Source organism: Panthera leo, chromosome B2 (genome assembly GCF_018350215.1).
Source record: "Panthera leo isolate Ple1 chromosome B2, P.leo_Ple1_pat1.1, whole genome shotgun sequence".
NCBI lineage: Eukaryota > Metazoa > Chordata > Mammalia > Carnivora > Felidae > Panthera > Panthera leo.
The window spans coordinates 142,379,555-142,388,490 of NC_056683.1; positions in this window are offsets into that span (position 1 = coordinate 142,379,555).

Sequence of the window (8,936 nt, forward strand, 5' to 3'; positions counted from 1 at the left end):
TGTTGCTAGCACCTCAGAGGACCCACGGATGCGCGGAGCTGCAGGGGCCGCCCCTCAGACCCCTAATTTTGGCAGAGGGGTGGGTGCTTTGTTGAGTCTTTCTTTTAGGCCTCCTATATCATAATCTGTCAGGCGCCAGACTCTGGAGAACGAAGCATCATGGGGTGGGGTCTGCGCTTCGAAATGCAGGTGCTTTAGTTTTAGTATGAACAACGTTAAAAATGTTAGAGTTCCTGTATGTGAAGTGTGTGTATCCCCGACCGATCAGTTATTTGCGTGCATGTACTCCCTCAGTTCAGCCAAGTGCTGCGCGGATTTGAACTCACGTTCTGCCGTGTGCGAGGCCCACGACCCCTGGCAAGTTAATGCTTTTGCGCTTCATTCTCCTGATCTGTAAAATGAGGGTAAGAGAATTTATAAGGGTTTGTCATGAGGATTCAAAGTGTTAATAAGTATAAAATACTTAGAACTGTGCTGGGGAATGATAAGCTGTTATACTGAGATCTAAATTCCTCCTGTACTTTGAAGATTAAGACCGAAAGCTAGTGTAGGTATTGTATAAATAATCCTAACATAGAGATGTGTAGGCAGTGCTAGAGGTAAAAACACTGCGTGAAGATTTGAGGTCTGATCACTGAATTTCGTGGTAACTTAGGATAACGATTACAAGAGAAAGTGACATTTTTAGTTGTGTCTGACGGGTGACAGTGTTTTTACTGGTGAAGGTCTTTGGGGGAAGTGCATTCAGAATGGCTTGATCAAAGACTCAAAAGCCCAAGGGGTCTTTGGAGAACTCTAAGTGAGTAAATACATATGTTTGATAATTCCAAGAGCTAAGGAGAAACCACAGGCCAGGAGGTGTCAAAGGTGGAGGGGGACCTAGAGATTTCAGATTGGTCAGGGAAGGCTTCACTGAGAAGGTAACCTTTGAATAAAGATGTGAAGGAGGTGAAGCCGTGAAACTGGGGACTAACATTCCAAGACGCAGTCAGTGCCAAGTTCTAAGGCACATACAAACCAGGTGTGTTCAAGGATAAGAGTAAGGAGGCTAGGGTGGGTGGAGCAGAGGAGAGCATCAGGAGATGATGTCAGAGGTAATGAGTTCAGATCTTTGTGCCTTGTAGGTCAGCATAAAGGTGAACTTTTATTCTGAGGTTAAAAGCCCCAGAGGGTTTTGATTATTGGGACATAATTTGATTTTTTTTTTTTTAAAGCATTTCTATTCTAGCTGCTGGGTTGAGAATAGGCTGGGGCAAAGAGAAGCAGAGAGACCAAACCGAACCAGTAAGGCTGGCTGAGAAAGTGGTTTGGATCAGGGACCAGGCAATGGAGGGGTGAGGTGTGGTCAGAGAGATCCTGAATCTATTTTGAAAGTAGAAACAGATGGAGTAGAAATGGGGCACTAGACCAAAGAGGAACCAGTTAGTGATGCTGAAGAGGCAGGAAATAGGAGCCTCCCCAAGAAAAAGAGGAAATTCTCTTCCAAGGAGGAGCCACTCAGCAGTGGGCTGGAAGGGGCTGCTTTCAGCAAGAGCAGGAGCTCCGAGAACAAGAAAAAGCTCCAGAAGTTATCCCAGGAAGATTAGATTGGACATTTACCTGGTGGGGCATAACCCGCAAGACAGTTCCTAATCCATCCCTTATATCCCAATAAAAAATTCACAAGAAAAAAGAATTGGGCAGTAGAGAAAGAAAGGAGTTAAAGATCATGCTAAAGTTTATGACTAAATGTTGAAGATTGTGTAGAAAAAATTGCAGAGGCACTCCAGCAGGTGTACTCTTTTTCTAGAGGATATAATTTTATTCCACCTCCCAATTAGAGTAGGAGCAGATGACTTTTAATCAAGAATTCAGGCTTTAGGAGGGCTGATTACTTTCTGGTTTGCCCTTATCCTAGAGCACAGGCCTTTAGGAATCTCAACAGAAAGCCTGGGGTGTTCAACAGGTCCCCATCTTTGGGGGCCCTTGAACTCTCATTTTTGTATTCCCAACTCTGTGAAGTTATTGGAAAGTCTGCTTACCATTTTAGCCACTGCAGCACCTTTGTTTCTTGATTTCTAGTGTCCTTGCAACTTAGAATTTAGCAAATGCCGATAAAAACCAAACAAATTGTCAGGCTTACTTCTCTGTGATCCACCTTCGTCGGGGGTCTTGTCCCTTCAAGTTCTGTCTGCATTTCTCAGCTCTAATTTCTATCTCCCTAGATCTGACATCGCTAGACCATTGCTTTCTGCTTGCCTGTAAATGCCCTTCTCTGGAACTCTGTAAATGCCCTGGAAGAAAAGCAATGGAGAAGTTCCGTGTCCCTGTGTATTTTCTTTCTCCCTGGGATCCCAATCCCTCATGTCCACTGGTTTGGTTATTCTCTAGGGCCTTCACACAACCTGTGTGGTTTTTGTTTTTGTTTTTGTTTTTGTTTTCAGCTTTTACAGTTATTCCTGTAGGAGAGTTGTCTCATTCAAGTTACTACTCAGTCCTAGGCAGAAGCTATGCCAAGAATGGAGTTTCTGTTTACTAATACAGGGAACACTGGGAAAGAGCAGGTTTTGGAGGGAACATTAGAAGTTCAGTTTTAGGCACATTAAGCTTGAAAAGCACGTTAGTCATCCAAGTGGAGATATTGAGTAGACAGTTTGACATGGGAGTCGGGCTTCAGGGGGATTGGTCAAGAGTAGAGAGGGATTTTTGGGTTGATGGCATAAAGATGATATTTAAAGCCATGTGACTTGATGAGATTGCTGAGTGTAGAGAGAAGACAGATGAGCCCTTGAATGTAGTTAGAGGCTGGAAATGTGAAAAATAACAAAGGATACTGGAAAAAGATGGTCAGAGAGATGGAAGAAATTGCAGAAAGTCTGGTCACCAGGAATCAAGTGAAGAAAGTGTTTTTTTTTTTTTTTAAGTTTATTTATTTTGAGAGAGAGAGAGTGCATGGGAGAGGGAGAGAGAGAATCTGAAGCAGGCTCCATGCTCTCAGTGCAGAGCCTGATGTGGGGCTCCATCCCATGACCCGTGAGATCATGACCTGAGCCGAAACCGTGAGTTGGATGCTTAACCCACTGAGCCACCCAGGTGCCCCAAAAAAGTGTTTCAAGGAGAAGTAAGTATGGCTAATGCAGTTTGTGGATCAAGCAAGCTGTGAACATTGGATCTGGCAACATAGAGATCATTGGTGATTAAGCAAAGGGTGCTTGTGATGGAGTTAGGGAGGAGAAAGTTCAGTTCCGTATTTTGAAGAGAGTGGGAAGAGAGAGAGTGACTCAGGGAGGTTTGCTGCAAAGGAAAAGAAAGAACCAGGGTGGTAGCCAGAGAGAAATTGGGCCAAGAGAAAGTTTTATATTTTTTAATGGGGGAGTTGACTGTATATGTGTGCTCATAGGAGTGAATAGAGAGGGCAGAATGGACTATGGAGGGGAGAGAGCCAAGAATTGATGGGCTGATGTAGGCCAGAAAAAATGGGTTCTTGTGCACAGTTAGAAGAGTTGGCCTTGCCTAGAATCATGCACATTTCATCCATTATAATAGGAGAAAAGGTAGACATGACCACAGATGTACCCTGGATGCAGGTAGGTACATAATAATTTTCAAATCCCTTAATAATTAATAGGTGTTTCTGATAAAGCAGTCACTGTGCTAAGCACTTTACATACATGATTTCACTTAGTTCTTAAAATGACCCTGTGAGGTAGGTTCTCATATTATTTTTACTTACAAGGGGACCAAAGCTTGAAGGGGTTAAAGTAACTTACAGAGTCATACAGCAAGTAAGTGACAATACAGATTAAAACCCTTATTTAAGCCAGATTCTAGAACCTATACACTGAAGTATCAACATATGATGTTCATTATCTTCCTACACTTAATCCTCTCTTGCTATGTTTCTTTCCCCCTCTGTCTCTCATTCTCCGTATCCCCAATAATCACCAAGCCCCGCCCATTTTACCTCCTAAATTGTCTTGATTCTGAGACCTCTTCTTTGCATCCCCACTGTTTATACTAGCCTTGACCTGATCCACACAGCCTGAGCTGGCTCTTCTGTGCAACCACAAAGTGTAACTGAAATACATCTCTGATCCTGCCAGTTCCCTCCTCAAACATTTCTGTAACCACTTTGCCCTGTGAGTTCAAGCTCCGTAAACGTGCTGTAGGCTCTTCTCTACCTGGTTACTGCTTCTTTTTCCTAGTTCAGATCTCGCTGGTTTCTCCTTGTGCTTTTTCCCCCAGAGTAGCTGAACCTTTGCAGTCCCGCTGTGCCGACTATGTGTGTTCTGCCTCTATGATTTATACTTTCCCTTTATCCCTTCTGGTCGATTTTCTGCTCATCCTTTAAGCCACAGCTCCAGTTTTTTTCTCCACAAACACATTTCTGATGCCTCTTACTGGGGCTTACGTAGTCCTGGATCCTATTTCCATCTTTTATTTGCCGCATGGCTTTTATAACGTGTCACCATGTTTGCCTCCACAACTAGACCACAAGTTTCTTGAGCATAGGAATTGGGTCCTATTCATGTTTTTGGCCCTACCACATGGCTTAATGTTTGCCTCTAATAGTTTATTGAGTGAATAAATGAATGAGTGAATAGCACACGTGCAGGGTTTATCCAAGGAAGAGAAGAGGGAGCCTTTCTGTTTAGAGTGTGAAAATGAGTGAATGGCCATAGTTTTTGAACTATTTCTAAGCATAGTAAGAGAGTGTGAGAGAGAACCTATGACAGCTCTTATTTAACAAATATCAAGCACCTTCCATGTTCTAGGCACTTCAGTAAGATCTAGGGACAGATGGGGCTTACATTCTAGTGAAGGGAAACATAGTAGGCAAATGAATTGAAAAAGAAAGAAAAAAGTTTCATAGAACGATAAAAGCTGCGATGAAAACACGACAGGATGTTAGGTAGGATAGGGGGTACCTAAGCAGCCCCTTTACCCCAACTGCAGAGAAAGGCTGCAAAGGCAGTGTTTAACCTGAGATCTGTATGCCCTAGGAAGGAGCCAACCACGTCAAGTTGGGGAGACCAGCACAGGCAGAAGGGAATGGGTAGTGTGTTGTCCTGAAGGCGGGAGCACAGCTGTCATGTTTACGTAACAGAAGGCCAGTGTAGCCAGGACTTGGAGAGCAAAGGGGAGAGTGATTGGAAATGAGATTTTAGAGGTAGATAGGAATTCAATCAGGTAGGGCCTTACAGAATGGGGAGGATTGGATTATGGGGAGCCATTCAAGGGTTTTTAAGGTGGGAAGATGATACATTCTGAGTTCTCTTACAAAGATTACTGATTGCTATGTGAAGAATGGATTGTAAGAGGTGAAGACTAAAACTAGTCAGGAAGGTGGTGCAGCTGAGTTAGGGTGATTGTAGGGAAAATGGAGAGAAGGGGTGCATTTGGGGACATTTTGGAGAATGGATCTAGATAACTTACTGGTTGATTAGATAGAGGGGCAGGAATAAAGGAATAATAGATGACCACTAAGTTTTTGACTTGAGCAAAATAACGTGGTAATCATGTCATTTATGGAAATGTAGTCGATGGGGTGGAAGAAGTAAGAAATCAAGAATCCCATTTGGGGTATGTTAATTATGAGATGCTATGGGACATCAAATGGATGCGTTAAATTGGTAGGTTGGAGATGTGAGTCTGGAGTTCAGTAGAAAGGTTGGGCCAGGGACATACATTTGGTATGTGAGCACTGGGAGGGCTTGAAAGGCTTTAGAGGTAAGAAGAAGACAGTGTAGTGTTGCTCAAGTCCAAGGTTTCAGGAGCAGTGGGCTCAACCTGGTCAAATAGTGTGAGGGCTTAAGTAAGATGAAAAGTGAGAAGTAACCGTTGGGTCCACGGAAGGCATCTGTGAACTTGACAATAACGGCAGTTTTTGTGGAGTGGGGACTAAAGCCCAAGTAGTATAATTTGAAGAGAGATCTAGTTATGAGGAGAATCTATAACCTTAGATTATTCTTTCCAGAACTTTTGCTGTTGTCTTAACTACTTAATAAGGCCTTTGGACAAGCCTGTCAAGTGAAAATGGGTGGTTGTAGCACACGAATTAATATGTTTTTGCCACAAGGTGTCGCTAATTGTTTATTAGTTTTTAGTAAGTAAATAGCTGCACAAGTTATACCTTGCATTAAGGAGATGCTGTTTTACAAAATCGCATTTACAAAATAGACCAGTTAGAAAGTAGTTGTGGAAAGATTTCCTTTAAAGAGCCAGTCTCTGTAGCATATTCGACATGTGTGCCTGAGTGTGGAGTAGTGCACTGAGCAGCAGCCTAGGAATCTGCAGACCGGAGTGTGGGTTTAGAGCGCTGGATGTAGAGTCAGAAGACTTGAGCCCAGCTCCAGTTTTGCACCTGCCAGCTGTGTGACCTCAGGCAGAATTTGAATGTTCTTTGTCTTACTGGTAAAGACAACATTTTTTTTTTGTTGTTGTTATTTTAAACTAACGGAGATAGTAGATTCTGCTTTACCCATCTCACCCAACTATTTTTACATATCAGAAGACAGTGTGTATGGCAGTGTTTCAACAGTTGTGAGGTGCTATGTGAATATAAGATTAAAAATTATAAAAATTGTTTATGCCCAACTTTATAACAAGATAGGTATTACATAACGCAGTTGTATTAGTGAAGACTTGTTTGCAGATGGGAGAAACCCAGTTGGGATTTGATTGCCAAGAAGGGAATGTTTTGAAGTTTATAAGGACAGCTCATGTGACTTCAGGAATGGTGGTGCTGTGGGGTGGGTGACAGGAGGGGGCTTTGAATGTCTGCACCTCTACTCTTTTCTTTGCTTCTGCCTGATGTCTTTCTTTTCTTTGGCCTCAACTTGCTTCCTCTACTTAATAAGGAACATTTTGATATTATGAAGGTTGTAGGAGGTGCATGTGACGACATCCTATAGGTTGAGAAGGTTAGAAGGCAGAGCTGGAGAAGTAGATGCTATAGAATTACCTTGATTTTGGTGAAGAGCGTGGATTTCAAATTTATGAAAGCCAATGTCAATTAATACTAGCCTTCACATTAAAAAAAAAAATGATAAAACCCAAATGTCCTTAAACAGTCTAATATCCTAGGGTCTTTAATTTTTAAAAGTAGACACTTTACATTATTTTCTTCAATAAATTCACACTATAAAGGGTTAAGATAAAGGGATAGGCACACCTAATTTAAAGAAATGAAAGATTAAAAAAATATTCACCCAAAACAAAAAGATAGTTATAATTTTTCAAAAGAAATCTTCATTTACAAAATTTCACAATGTAATTCTTGAAAAAGGAATTGTGCTCTGAAATATGTGTTAATTTAAAAACCTATTTTTATATGACTTCAGGAAGATATGTACCAATATTATGAAGTGTCCTTGCTAGATGTATATATTTAGCTTCTTTTCAATCCAAACAAATATGCTAATTGCTTTTAACAAAAAAAGTCTTAACTAGAACCATTGCTAAATGTTTTCTCTACATGTGTATTAGTTAATCACAAGTAACTTTAGTTATCTGTAAAATTTTACCCGGAAATAAATTCTCGCAACCTCAATTCCCTTAGCAGGAAGCAGAAGCAAGTTTTCAGACACGTTCATATGTTGAATGAATGGAATCTCTCAGCCCTGAGATGATGTTGAAATGCAAGAGATGGAGACACTGGTAGGTAAGTCCCCTGCCTACCAAAAGGGAAACATCTTGAAACATCTTGAAAGTAGAGACCATTCTCTTTCCTGGGAGGCTGGTGTTTCCCCCTTCTCCATACGGTTTACCAGATATCTGAAAATAATAATAACATTGGTGGAATTGTGCATGCCTTAGCTATTTGTGCATATTCTTATGTATTTAGGTCTCTTCGATAAAAATCTCTAATATAATATATGGACATAACTAAGGCTTCTAAAGTGCGTTCAAGGGTACTTCTTGAAATTATCTGATAATGTCCCTGTCCCTATGATTTGTTTAAAAGACAGTGTCAGGGACTCCTGGTTTAAAATGACATTGACTCAGGGGAAAGTCTTCCAGCCTTGAACGAAATACCCACGGCAGCAAAGACATAGTGTGTCCCATTTCTGTCTGGAAGGACATAGTGGGTATAGACAAGGGGAGAGGGGACAGGAGTTGTGCATAGCAGGCTGGTTGCAGCTTGATAAGGAGATTTCAGATGCACCCAGGTATAGGTAGAGTGAGTCCAGAGGCAATGATGATGCTGTGTCTGCTGGAAAATCCAGGTGTGGATTTATTTCCCTTCTTGGAAGATGAGGGAGAGGAGGAAGAGGAGAGACATGAAATTCACCAGGTGCAGTGAGGGGGGGAAGAGAATACCACATGTGAAGCCTTTGAGATGAGGGGATGCCTAGAATTTTGAGGAGTTGAGAGCTCATCATGTCTGAACCAGAGCTCAAGGCAGAGTGTCAAGAAATACGGATTAAAGGGAAAGTAAAGATACAGTAACAGAATTCAGATCTACATACTGGAGGATGTTGTCAAATGTCAAATCAGCGATTTAAAGAACTACCCTGAGGAAGGTTCCCAGAATCTAGAGGAGAAGATAAAAAATATTGACCCAGCATGGGAGGTGATAACAATTCAACCTATGATTCCTATCCCTGTAGGAAGATGGAAGCAACAATCAAAGACTTAATTTAACAAGTGTTTCCTAAACACACAGATCAAGAGGGTTCACTGCATTCCAAGAAACACTAATAGCAACAATTTTTATATGATAAGAATATAGGAAACATATCTTATGAGCATTTAGGCAAAAAGGAGCAAGTTACCTTTGCAAGAATAAAAATCCCTGTGGCCTTAGGCTTTATCTGCAATACTCAACATCAGAAGGCAATTAAACAGCATATAATAGTTTTCGGGGGAAAGTGCTGGAGCACCTTGTACCCAGCTAGGTCCATTGTCTTTCAAGGTAATTACTTATGCTTTCAGATTTGCAAGGCATTATGGAC